Consider the following 14,926-nt stretch of genomic DNA (forward strand, 5'->3'; position numbering starts at 1 on the left):
CATGACACCACTGTCAGTAATCTATCAGATAACAGATTTACTTCTGAGACTGTCTTATGCAAAGTACAACCCAAATCATATAACTTGCTATTCACACCCTGTTCAGGGTCATAAATTACAAGTCCCTCCATTCCATTAATAAATATAAAAATTAGCCAGAGCAGTATGCCAATAGTCACTTTTCTGAAGTTAATTACATTTAATATCCCAAACCATGAACAAAATTTAATGATTTGTAATTTTGCATTTTAAAAATAATGTGAAAATATTTCAAAATAAAATAGTTAAAAATTAGCATTGCTTTTCCAGTTTGACAGTTTCTCAATTGAATGTATTGATCTAAGACTAGATATTAATACTTAAATAATATTTTTCACTTTTCTTTCAGTGTTCAGGATGTTCAGGAAAATAAGGAAAAAAAGACACAATTTAATTAGGTATCAGCTTTATCTCCTCTGTGGATTACCATTTCATCAGTATCATGCACTGTAAAATAACCTTTTTCCAATATTTTTCATTAGATGGAAGGCTGCCTTCAGCCCTCCACATCTGCTCAGGTGGGTTATGCCATGACACTCCTACAAGGAGTCAACTGTCTGGAATAGGGACCCTCACTACACCGACCTGCATTTCCCAGGCTCTTGACTCTGCCTTTGCCTAGGCTGCAGTCACTGAGAGTTACTGCCTCAGTGAAAAAACCACAATGAACACCTTCACTAAAGAGAAATGCAAAAAGGTTTCAGACTGGAGAGACTGAATATCTCTGTTCTCCACTAGGTACATAGAAACTGTCAGTACACCAGTTTGCAATGCTCTATTCGTTCAGAGATCTTTACTTTCTGTAATGACCTACCCCAGCTTCTGAACAGGGAAATGTTAGAAAGACCATATGCTGCTGCTGTCAGTGATCCCTCATGCTTGAGGTAATGGGAATTGTATTCCTTCAGTTTTTTCACTGATGCAGCTTCAAGTTAGCAACGTCTTCATATATGGAAAAGCTAATTTAAATTTGTGCTCTTGGTGTACAACCTTTTTCTCATAACCATGATGAGTCTATTTCAGAGATGACAGTAACAACAGCAATAATACAAATGCGCTTCAGCACATAGAAGAGTGTTCAAATGTTAATTCTGTCCCTGATGGAAACTGGTCAGAGGAACACACTCATTCCCCTCTACTGTTCACATTAGAATAAATTACAGACAAAAATTAGAACAACGCTGTGGCTGATGGCACTGTTTCATTCAACTCAGCTCTCCACCCTAATTAAACACAGCTTGGAAGAAGGTGAGGGTCTTGATTTCTTTGGAGATCCCTCAGATATATGCAAGAAACTATATGCTCCTTCCATTCAGTCACAGGCCAGTTGTGCAATACTACCTCATAGGCTAAACTCTTACAATGGTTAAAAATCTGCACCTTATTTTTACTTTGAACTCTGGTAGGTCCCATGGTATCTTTGTCTGTGAGTCTTATAGTATCAGCTGACTTTTTTCTTGTGTTGCTAATTACAGACTGGATCCAGTTACTGCTTAGCTTTCTCTTTGATAAGCTAAATAAACCAAATTTTCCCTGTTTCTTTTTTTTCATTGAGATCAGATGCTAGGATACAGCTGGTATCATGTATGTGAAATTCAGGTGGTTAAGAACAATGACTGTGAAGATTTAAGCACCCTCCTTCTTTGAATGTATTCTGATGCTATCTGATATATAATTTTTGTAAATTCACAGGGTTTTAACATATGGAGGAGGAAAGTGCTCAAGTTTAAAAACCTAAAATATGAGAACAGTCTCTTAGAGAGAGGAGTTTAAATGTATGTAAGTGTAACCAGATTTACAGCAGCCAGAAGATTTGCCAAAGAATTAGTTTCTTGACAAAACACCATGCTTTGGGATATCACTTTTCATGTAAAAAATATTTCTAGTTATTTTTTCTTAAAGAAAAATGTTTAATACTGTCTATATTCTATGTATTAGCATTTTAGATGATTCACAGTAATACATTTATGATGTATTGATATATACCACAGCTTAGTTATTATAGATCAACACTAAATCAATCAATCATACACTGGTTGCCTTTTACTCCTTCCTCTATTTAATTAATTATAAAGCAATTGTAACTACACAGAGGTACATTCAGCCCACTATGAAATGAATGACTTCAGATAGCACTCCAGTACAACAGCAGAACAGATAGGAAATCAGAGGAAAGGAAGGAGTCTATAATTCAATTACCGTCCTCAATTACACTCTTCTTAACTATCTATTAGTTCTACAAATATCAGATTATCATTGCCATTATCAAATAATCTCAATTATTTCAGTATTTCTGTTGTATCAATTTCCTGTCTAAGATATACTACCCATTTTTGCCATTCTCCATAACATTCATCTAACACCATTTTCATGTGATGCATTAAACCTTCTGTTATTAGACATCTACAATTTACAGCAGATATAACCGACATTTTTGCAGGATTCTTTCTTGTTCTTATAACAGCCAAATCGAAGTAATTTAATTTTGCTGAATTTGAATCCTTTAAAAGGCTTATATAAATTTTTTTTCTTCCAGAATGATTTTTAGCGTTTCATTTTCTCATATCACATGAATTAAGTCCTGGCTATTTTACGTGTTTTTACAGACTGTATGTATTATATATTTCATTATCTTAAAACATGGAAACAACCACTTCATTAACCAAAAGACACTGAAATTACGTTACCTAGTAATCTGAAGCCAAAATTACAATTTGCTTCATCCAACATTTCATTCTTTATACTTAAAGTCAGTGTTCCTTATCTTGATAGCTTTATGAGTTTTTCTCCTAAAAAAAGTCATGAAGACTTTTTGTCTAGGCCTGTTTTAATGGTTGAAACTTCATGACTAAGCACAGAACTCTAGATATACATCAGATAAACTGAGATAAAAACCAATCAGCCAATATCTACATTTGACCCAAGCACACTTTTCAATTTTAATATTAGCTGCAGATGTTTGGTTTAAAGCACATTTTGCCTTGTAAAACCCTTTCACTCGCTCAGGAATATGAGTATGTTTTAAAAATATCAATGGGTCCATAGGCCAGACAACAAAAATTTGCTAGGATGCATTGCAGCAAGACGAAGCTCCCACCTAACAGGGGAATAAGAATTCTCTAAAACTCAGGATTCTGTAATATGGAAAAACATCTGTTGGTGACATTTATTTAGATTAAATTAGTAAAGCAGTGTGGGATGCAGATGAAAAGCTCTACAGAAGAGAAGCAGAACCATTACTGCAGTGTTTTCCTACTTGGTTCAAATATGAAGGCTTCATTATTTTAATTTTATTTTGATGTAATCAAGATTTTTTTTTCAATTAAGAGTCAAGACATTTTTAGTAATAAATCTATATCAGTAATTATTCAATTATTTATAATTAACTGCTAATTAACAGTTGGAATTTTGAGGCATTGCATTAACCAGAAAACCAGAAATACTGCTAGAATGCCTGATAGATTATCTCCACAGAAGGAACACTTATGTATTGAGGCTTATTTTTTGCTGCTTTATAGCATTTCTTAGTATCTCATAGCACCAGACACAGCATGCAAAAGGATATTCTGACCCTTTTCTTTTAATTGTTTTTGGAATTGAAATAATCATAAAATCAGGTGCTATTAAAAAATCAAGGAAAGCAACCAGTACAAGTGTTATTTATTCTCAGTTGTTAACTACATGTTATGAACAGTCTGTGAATTCTTTCCACATACTGTTGCAAAGAATTGTTGCATACTTCCTTTTTTTAAAAAATAGCTTTTTTGGGTGATTCATTAATGCCTATGTATGTGAATTGAATCTGCCATTTTCAGTGCTAATTCATCATTTGTCTTTTAAAACCAAATTTCTGATTCAAGGTATTTCAATTCTAACCTGATTTCTCAATGAAAGTATCAACTGATACTTTTAACATTATTCAAGCTTTGTTAATATCTAATGCAAAACACATATATCCACTAATATGTAATATAACTTTGTTGATATGTTCTGTGGGTTTGGTTTTTTGTTGGTTTTTTTTTTAATTTCTTTTCAAAACACTAATTCCCTGATTTCTTTCATTACTCACTACCTTTTATACTAATACTATCAAACAAGAGCAGTAAGGGACACGATTGCCTTGTACTTATCTGTAGTAGAACTGGCTCATTTCAAAATTCCCATAGATTATTTATTTTTCAAGTCTGAAAGTGATCCTCAGAGCCATGTTTTCTGAATAAAATAGCCATTTCCTGAAATTAAATACATTTTCCTTTATCAACGACCAGAAAGACTTGTAAGAATACTGTAATTTTGGTCCTGAAGACACTTTTTCATTTTATAAAGACAGTCTGGTTCAGTGCTTGAGCGCACCTACTACAATCTTTAACTTGGATGCCACTATTTTAGTTAGAGCATCAAGGAAAAGAGCTCTGGCATGTCCTTAGTGTAGACATCAAAATCCCATCTATCTGTTAGATGGCTCTGCTACCTGGTAGATTTCATTTTCTTTTTCCTCTAGAGATGTGAGAAACTTCTACGAATTTATCCTTTTTTTCTCCTTAATTTACCCCTCCTACTTCTTCAGCTTTAATAATTTCAGAAAGCATTCACTCTGCATTTCAACAGCTTTGTCTTGACTAAGTAAAGCCTTGTGGGTTGCTGTTGTGTCTTTGTAGCCCAACTCAAAGAAATGCTTCATGCTTTTATTTGATTCAGAAGTCTGGAGATATATGCTTAAAAATACCACACTGTATATTCCCATTCTCCTCCTCCATCAGTCCAATTTAATTTTATTATTTTTTTCAAGTCTATTTTTCAGTGTTTTAAGTGTTCTGAATTATGTGTGCAGGACTGCATTTTTCATCAAACTCAGCATGCCTTCTTTAACACTGCCAATTTTAGATACAACTATTTTATTTATGCACTAACTATATTCTGTGCCTTTTTTGTCCTTTTATTTTTTTAAACTAAGCTTGAAAAGTTGTATTTCTTCCAATGCAAAATAAGCCCTTGTCATCTACATATACTGTGGTCTCTTAGTTTGAATAGGATTTCGGTTTGTACTTCATTCTTCATTCACCATCACCAATTTTTGGAAGACAGATTACCTGCAAGAGTAAACTGTGAGTCTATCTCATATGTCTCAGCCTTGAGCAGAAGAAAGGAAGAAGTCTTGGTTCATTTCAGTTACGCTGAAGTCCCTAAACCTATGTTACCAAAACGAACAAAAGAAAAGTAGCCTTGCTGCTCCAGGTTTTCAGGTCAGGAGCTTGCACACAGATTTTCATGGCAGACTTTTCTGTGAATGCAGCTACCAAGGAGAGAAGAGAAACTGTCTGAAGGTCCCTTGTCTGTCCTTGTCAAATGAATATTTAATATTCCCTGAGGTTGAGAAAGTGTTTTTTACAATGAAATTCTGTTCTAAACTTAAAAAAAAAAACCAATGTATATTTTTGTTAGTCCGACACTATCCTCCTCCTGAGAAATAACCAAACATTTGTGATGGGCATGAACTACCCAAAAAGTTCTGCTTGGGTCTTATGCCTCCATATTGTCTGGTGGAAACTGTACCTCCTGCTTTAAAGTATACAGTGAGTGAAGAGGGTCATAATGAAAAAGTTGAAATCTTATTTGTTGTGTCACCTAATCTTTTTTGCATATGAATAAGTAGAAAATAATAATAATAATAATAATAGATGCCAAGGAGAGGAGGAAAAAAGACATTATCATTGTGGGAAATGCTACTAACCTTTATAGTTATATTTGAAATAGCAAGCAAAGCCATGCTTCAATCACAAAGCAGCAACTGATTTCATATTAACCATTTTGTAACATCCTAGTAACCATAAAAACCACTGAACTTACCTGGTACATTCCCTACATCAGCATCTTACAGGATACTTCCAAATTTGCAACCTCAGCACTTAAAAAATGCCTGCCAAGAATCATAGAATTGTCAAGGCTGAAAGAGACCTTTAAGATCATCAAGTCCAAGCGTCAACCCAGCACTGCCACTGTAACCCCTAAACCACTAAACCATATCACCCAATGCCAGATTCAGATGCCTCTTGAACACCTTCAGGGATGGTGACTCTACCATCTTGGGCAACCTATTCCAATGCCTGACCACACTAACAGTGAAAAAATTTTTCCTACTATCTAATCTGAATATCCCCTGTGTCACCTTAAGGCCATTTCCTCTCATGCTCTCATACCACTGCAGGCATGGTAGAAGAGACTGGCCCCCACCTCACTACATCCTCCTGTAAGGGAGTTGTAAAGAGTGATGAGGTCCCCCCCCCCGAGCCTCCTCTTTTTGAGACTAAACAAATCCAGCTCCCTCAGCCATTCCTCATAAGACATGTTCTCTAGTCCTTTCACAAGCCTTGTTGCCCTTCGCTGGACACACTCCATGGAGGAGAAAACATGGAGGACTTCACAAAAACAGATCACAGTGTATGGATATTCTTCAGAGTGCTGTTTAGAGCCAACTACAGAAGTATGGTTATGCATCTGTTCCAGGTACATAATAGGTATTCATAAAACAGTTTGGCATCATTGTATGCTTTTAGAGGTTAGAAACACATGAAAATGATTACTGAAAATTATTCTCTCCTGTCAGGGATTTGGATTTTCCATCTTCAAGAGTTTTCTAGCATTGCTATTTGCTTCAAGGAAAATGTGAAAATGTGAAAGCAGATCTTCATAGGTTAAGAAAAATGGCTCACATGCACATACAGCAAACCTTCTCCAGAAGAATCTAACAGTACAAGAGCTCACTAGAAGTACATGGCAGACTGCACGATTCCTTCATGTATTCTAAATAAAGATTGGGATGACAGACATCGATGGCATGGAATCAGACTCTTAGGGTTTATGAAATACTATACTTGAGTAGGCATTATATAATTTCAAAATTTTTAATGAAGTACTGAGTATGATCAACTTTCATATTTAGCAAGAAAAATAAGCATACACTGTAACTAGAGATATATCATGTCAAGATATCTAAGTGTAAAAAGAAAATACATTTATTAAGAAAATATATTTATTAAGAAAATATCACGTAAGTTCAAATAATGAAACACCTTGTATTTTGCTTTTCTAAAATGGGAAACTGAGAATGGAAATAGACAGAAAGGGCAAATCAAATTAATTTAATGTCCTAGTGTTTCATTGACTTCTTACTACTTTTTCATACATTTAAAACCACTGTAAGGACATCCCCTCTGCCTCAACTCCCACAGTTACACCGGAGTAAATACTTCTAAAATTTCATCAAAACACTATGCTATCATTTTTTCTTTGCACATTTTGGTCTAGTAAAATGTTCTCACTTTCTCTTTACATTAAGGTCGCTTTTCCCCTTCTTTATAACCAGCTTCTGTGTAAAATGTTTCTTTATTTGTAAGCCCTAAAAGCTTTCCTCCAAGTAGATCTTATAATGCTATGCTGTGCAGGATGAGCTGAGTATTGTGACATTATAATTTCTCAATTCACTTCAGTTTTTAAAACTCTTTTTAAGACTTTTTTAAAAAATAAATATTGGCACTCCTGTTTCGTTTTTCTCCTCGTCTTCAGGGATATAAAAAATGCAGATATTATTTTTGTGGTTTTGGGCTTTACTTCCTTGCCAAATATTCTCAGCTTATACTTCTACTTCCAATGTTTTTTTAAGCTTTCGAGAGGCCCCTTGTCTTGCAACATGAGGTTCTGTTCACCCAAACCTTTTCTAAATTTGATTTCTCTGGTCAGCATACCACTTCAGTATCTATTAAAACAATGCCCACTCAGCTGAAAGCAATAGACGCTCTTATTCCCACACTCATTTTCAGTCATCTGAAAAATTATTTGAAGTTGGTCCATTTGAAGGCCATTTTCCTCTTTTCATTGGCAAAATGGTTTTGCATGTTATGATTTTGTGTTTTAGGCAAGAAACTGAAAGGATATTGGGATTTTTTGAGAAGTAGTTGCAATAAAGTAATTAATGTTAAAAAACCCCCTGCTCCCAGCTATGGAAATGCTGCTGCTGAATGTTAACATCCAGATCAAATAATCCAAAGAGAATATCTTATGTATTCTAAATGTATTCTTTCTAACACTGATTTTGTGAAACACAAATGCATAGTTTTAAATATAAGGATAAGTGCTGCTGACATGGGAAAATATTACCTTGTGACAACAGAATTCTAAATAATAATTATTTTATCATTGACTTTATGGACATTGCACATCTGTGTGCCTTTGCCTGGTTTCCTCCCTATGCAACATGCAAACAGATAGTCAGTTTAGGTAACTCATGAAATTCCAGCAATAGACTGACATTCTTGGGAAGAATAGCATCAGGAAGAGGTAGTATAAGACATCATCAAGTTAGAAAAGGTAAGCAGAGGCCTTTTTTAGGCTCTACTTGAAGACAAAGCCAACAATTACTGTTCTAAGCAAAGGTTTCAGCTGATTTAAGGATTTTAAACCAGGAATAAAGCTGATAGTGATTGCTGGGGCAACAGTACATGTGGAGAAGTAGAAGACAAATACATTCTAGTGCCATAGAAAACTGTGTTAGAGCACGGCTCGACTCAAAACACAGGGATTGAGAAAACAAATAATGGTGCAAAATTCAAAGTGGAAAAGCTCAATTAGTTATAGTCAGCAACAGGATTGAAGCAGATTGTGTCAGTTACCTCACAAGGTTTAAGATGATTTTTTGTTAACTTTGGCACAATGGGATGCCACACTCAAATCTAGTGAGAAATGCTAACAGAACTGATGATTCCATTCTCATTCTACAGCTCGTGCTTAGAGAACAACCCAAACAGGCGAACGGTCATTTCAGTACTTAGACTCAAACTCCTCTGAGCAATTCTGCCCCAGCACCACATTCAGTGAAATGCAATCAAATTATTTCAATTAGAACTGCAAAAATTACATTTTCGGTTGAGTGTGCATGCTAAAAAAGACATAAAATTGACAGGATCTGAGTAAAAACCTTTTTTTTTCAGGAATAAAAAATAGAGATCTTCTTTTATTTAGCTGGTTTATTCTCCTTAGCAAAAGTAAGGCAGTGGAAAGAAAGGACTCATAATATTTACAAATTTGATAAATGCTTGTAACTTGAAATCAAAGTGGGATATTTATTCATTAAATAGTTTTTTGACAGAAAATGCAGCTTTATTAAACTTGAAATATTAGTGAATTTCTTGTATTTCATAGAATTTGTGAGGCTTTTAGCTGAGAAAAGTTGCAAGACTAGATTCAAACACCAGCATGAAAACAAACAAGTTTTCTGTTGCCTAAAGTGAGAAGTTTGAATAGGTACTCAGATTCAGTTCCCTTCTAACTCAAAGATACGTGAACCCAAATGCACCCTTCCCCAACACTTTCATCTACTCCACCTCACCATTGTGCTCTCAATGAGCAGCTCTGAGTTGGATGAGTGCTCCTAATTGGTTCGGGATGGACAGTGCATGAGTGAGCAGCCACAGTTCTGTGTTGCCCCAAGGAAAGGCAGAGGGAAGCAGCTCCTGGCAAGCTCCTGCACATGTACAACAGGTTAAGCAATAGAAAGAGAAGCTCTCTGACTTCTGTCATGTTTCTGCAAAGATTGCAAAGCAACCATTGCTCATTGGTCATAATTTGCCAAGACAGAAGGCAACCTGATCCCTTCAAACATAGGGAAAAAGTGAAACAAGGCTCCTTGGTTTCTGATGGATTTGACCGTGCAATTATCAGAAAGGACTAGAAACTCGTGTTTCTCATTGTATCAAAAACTGTGTGGCCAGCAGGACCAGGGAAGAGATTGTTCCCCTGTACTCAGTACTGATGAGGCCACATCTGGAATCCTGTGTCCATTTCTGGGCCCCTCACTTCAAGAAAGACACCAAGGTGCTGGAGTGAGTCCAGAGAAGGGCAACAGAGCTGGCAAAGAGTCAAACTGCGCCAGAGGAAGTTCAGCTTGGACATCAGAAGGAATTTATTCACAGAAGGGGTTGTTAAACATAGGGATGGACTGCCCAGGGAGGTGGTGGAGTCATCATCCCCTGGAGGTGTTCCAGAAATGACTGAACGTGACACATAGTGCCATGATCTAGTTGACAAGGTGATAATTGGTCAAAGGTTGGACTCGATTATCTCAGAGTTCTTTTCCAACCTAAATGATTCTGTGATTCTATGTTCTAAAATTGTGCCTTTGGTGTGCTTACTTCATCATCAGGATTACTAGTTTTTCTCTTGCACTAAGGATAAGTCATAGGACTCAGAAAAAGCAAAAAAAAATTGTAGGAATAGTTTGAAGAATAAAGAATGTATGGTATCCCTAAGTATGTGACATGTTCTTCCCCCCAAAAAAGCCATCATAAAATTCTCTAGATCTTTTTTTTTCCCCCGGAACTTGCATATATTTATTCAAAAGTGCAATGCAATTAAAAAAATGTATAAATGCTCAAATGTACCATATCAGAAGTCCTTAACATTACAGTAACTGAAGGCACTATAAGTGGTCCTAAGAAAACTCTAAATATTTGGGTTTTTTAAACATTTCCCATTTCCTACTAAACGACAGGTAGAAAGATAGTTTCATCTTCCTCTTTTTATAGATGTGAATTTAATGTCATACAGAAGATATGTGGAAGCATCTTGGATTTTAACAGTTTCACATTTGATTTATTCAGTGCAGAATGCATATGATTTAAGATCTGTAAGACGAAATACAATAGAACTTTTTTTCTACTACTAAGCCTAATTTTTTTAAGTTTCTGTTCCTAATATCTCTTCCTATATAATATTGATCAAAAACCAGTAATATTTGTTTTTAACTTAATATACAAAAGCTGTTTCATTAATCTCAACATTTAGGAATATAATCGGAGCAATTTCTACTGCTGAAATTTTAGCAAAATATTTTAAATTAATTTGTATAAGCTAAAAGAAATATGTTAATTTATAAATTGATATATATTTTACATCTAAAATATCCTCACCATCCCCAAAATTTCTGCATTACATTTTGTAAAATACAAGAAAAATCCTCAAGAAATTCAAAATTCTACAGCTCACAGAATCACAGAACAGGTCAGGTTGGAAGGCACCACAGTAGGTCACCTGGTCCAATCTCCCTGCTCAAACAGGGTCATCCTAGAGCACATGGCACAGAATTGCATCCACTCAGCTGTGAAGTCTTGGGTATGGCGCATCAATGACTTCTGGTGCCAGAATTTAGAGTAGATTCAGGGTTACTCTACATTATGTCACTTTATAGTGTTCCCAAAGAACAATTACACTATCTGTAAATAATGGTGAACATACATCAAAGTATCTTCATAATATATTGCCATGCCAACTAATATTTTATTAAACCACTTAAAATGAGCTTAAGATGAGTTTCTTTTGCACTGCTGGAGAAAACAAGAAATTATAGCACTGGGAAAAGCCTAATTCACAGTCCAAACAGCAACCAAAATTCTACTGTACTTTTTATTATTATATATGGAATATTATCTAATATTACTAAGTCTGTGCAAGGAAAGAATAGCAAAGTTTCTTCTGAGAATTTTAATTTGGAGTGCTTGCTAACTGCATGCTACAGCTAACTATTAATTTAATTACTTTGCATTCCATTTTTCTTATTTTGCTTTAATATTACAGGAAAAGTACCTATGCATTCTGTACTTATTTTAAATAACTTTTTTTTTATCATTAGACACTGAGAAAGCCACCCCCCAAAATATAAAAATATAAAACCTGCAAAAATTAGCATATATCAAATGTAAACTGCATATATAAATTCCATAAATGATTTTTATATTTCTTTCAATAAATGGAGCCATACTTACACAATTTTTTGCATGTGCATTCTGTATATTCTGTGTCTACTTTCCCATAGTTAACTATCAGCTTGTTTAATTTCAGCAATGTAAATGTCAAAATTATAGATAATTACAATATTTGGGGGGTTTAATCCTGTACAAAAAATTCTCATGAAAACTAGGAAGAATATGAAGAGTCTACTCAGCTGGCTGCCAAAAATGGATTCTGAGCCACATGTGATGTCTGACATCTGCAATAGCTAGGGGAAGTGCTAGAGTAGATTTGATATACAGTTCCCTCCTCTTTGCATTTCTAGCCAACTGGAATGCAAACCTGCATGTCATAAATTTGGGCATACTCACAGGCTTTCCTGTGGTGAACTCCAGGTTCCCAGTATGAAATTACTGCAACACCTGTCAGCATGTAGAGGTACTTTGTGTGAATGTGCCTCTGTTTTTATCTACTACAAGCTGCTCAACCACAGAAGGTATTTAAATTTTATGGACTTCTGGGTACTGTGCAACTATAAAAAAGTGTGCCAATCCCAGTCAAAAAGGATTCTCTCATATAGCCTCAATTAATTTCTTCTTAACTTTTATTGAATTAAAAAATATTAATAAAATGGGATTCATCTCAAGCTTTACAAAGAGATTAGATATTTCCACTTTTTTAATAGATTACAACAGCCAAATACTCAAATTCTGCCGTTAATCTAGATTCTTACCTTTCTTTTTTTTGTGGGAAACAGGCTAATTACTTTAAGGAGAAAATAAATGCTATTAACTTGTACAGACAGATTACTGCCTGTACTGTGATTGGTTTAATTTCTGCTAAGTCTGGATTTGATGCATATCACATTCCTTCCAAAGAATACAAGCATCCGATGTAACAGTCTATCTCTAATAGACTCAATTTCACAAGATGCATCTTTTCTTTGGGGTAATTAAAAGCCAGGAAAATTAGTCATGTAAAAATGTGTCTTAGCTCTCTAACATGAAATACTGTCCAACATATATTGGAAAATATACAGTGATCCTCAGTTTTGCGCTATTATTATGAAGCTCCTTCCTCTTAGAATTTTTTGCATGTACACATATTTGTAAGAGAAAAATCTAATCCCCTCCACTGTGCAAAACCATAGATAAACTGCAAATTGTTATATGACTATTTTTGCCTGTTACACATGAAACAAACCATTCAACGACAATAAAAAACCCCAGCCAGTGGACACACAGCTATGGAAAGAACCTAGTTTTCTCAGTAAGAGAATCTACAATGAAATATTTGCTCTTCTTTATTAAGGGAAGTAATGATGAAACCAAGATAAAATAAGTCCTCACTCAACTTTGTAGCATAATGATGCGTTACTCTTAGAGCAGCCTTAGAGAGAAAATCCAACACATGCCATTTGACTGTTGCAAACTAATCCTCACTTTGCTTCTACTTCTTTCTATGAATTGTAATGCAAGGTCCAATAGACAGCCTCAGATACATCTCAGGTCCAGTACATGCTTTTCAAACTTAATCAAGGGAACATAGAAATGAATATAAAAAGATGAAAGTGTCTGTGCCTTTATACATACTGAAAAAAAAAAAAAAAACTAGGGGGGGAAAAAGTGAGATGTTTCATAGGGAAGGTTAAGTCTGATGCTAATGCTTATTTAAAATGGTGACAGTCTGAAGTAGTGAAGCCTTGCCGGGCTGCTTTAATTTCTCCCTGGAATAGCTCTCTCCCAACCTTCGGCAGCACATCAAAGTCTCTGGAGCTCAATTAAAATTGGATTATATTGAAATGCTCTATCTATGGAACTGTGTGCTCACTAACACTTTTCTTTCAGTAATACTCCAGATGACAGTTGCCCATCCCAATTTAAACAGTTGTCATAGAGACCATGAACTAAAGCAGCAGTAACTAACAATAAAAGGAAAGGTAAGTGCTAGGATTTCTGTGAATGAAGGGCTTGGTTTCCAGCCGCACTGCTCACACTGCAAGCAGCTAATGCAGAAAACATAAAAGGCAGTAATACTCTCCTCACTCCTAAGCAGAGGGGCAAAGTAAATTAAATAATAAATATTTTCCTTTTTTCCCCAGTAGCTAGCATAGTGTTTTACATGCCAGCATGCGACACTCCTTAAAAAAAACAGTAGGCAACACGGGAGTAAATCTACAATCACCAGTTCATTAATTAAACACATTAAATGGTACTTTATAATTGCAACAGAAAAAAAGGTATTGTCTTTTTCTTTTCAAAAATTTTATAGGAGATTCTTTAATTACAGATGATGTACCAATCCTTTGTCTTTATGATAAAAATCTAAAGTGAAGATCTAACACAAATCTGTAGGAAATTCAGAGTCTGAACCCATTTAATTAACACTGTGACATCCAATATGTGTAATGCGTTCAAATTGTTTTACTACTGGTTTTAACTGTTTTATAATCTAACCATGTAGATTTTTGATGTACTGCACCAAAGCCTGACAATATCATTGGAAAACTCTGTCAGCTTCCAAAACTCCCAAAATAAAATAAACAGCTTATGTTTCTGGCAGCACCAGACAGCAATGTATTTAACAGCATAGATTGCTAGTAATGATACTATTTTCTCATGTAGATGGCATGTTTCTGGCACTATAAACCTCTTAACCTTTCTTGTAATTGGCTTATTGAGAGTCCCAAGGTTGTTTTTTGTGCCATTGGGCTGATCACCATGGAAATGAACACTTATTGCTGTTTCACTGTAGTGCTCTATTTTTCTTCCAAGCCCTTCACAAGCATTCTCCCTGCTCTCCCGGGAAGGCAGTGTTAGGATTTTGAAGCAGCAACAAGGCAGAGTGCAAAGAGTGCAGGCCAAAGGGGAAGAAAACAAAAATGTGTCAGAAAATCTAAAAACCGCACAGATCAGAATTTGTCAAAACAAGGCCTTGGTTTAAACCAACAAGAAAGGCCCCCACAGCTTGGGCCTTGACAAAGCATGGCCTTTTTTTTTTTATTATTATTTTTTCCACTTCATTATTTTTTTTTTTATATTTTTAGCCCAGCTGTAGGAAACACCATCTAATGAACCTGTCTGGGGCTGCTGTCCCCATCCTGTCAGGC

General features: G+C 35.3%; 1 protein-coding gene across 9 annotated transcripts in view; it reads right to left on the minus strand.

Moving 5' to 3' along the window:
• NBEA (neurobeachin) overlaps positions 1 to 14,926 on the minus strand; it is a 473,668-nt gene that overhangs the window by 103,783 nt on the left and 354,959 nt on the right. The window lies entirely within an intron of this gene.

The sequence above is a fragment of the Manacus candei genome, unplaced genomic scaffold (genome assembly GCF_025592945.1).
Source record: "Manacus candei isolate 608988 ecotype Guabito, Panama unplaced genomic scaffold, ASM2559294v1 h1tg000014l, whole genome shotgun sequence".
Classification (NCBI taxonomy): domain Eukaryota; kingdom Metazoa; phylum Chordata; class Aves; order Passeriformes; family Pipridae; genus Manacus; species Manacus candei.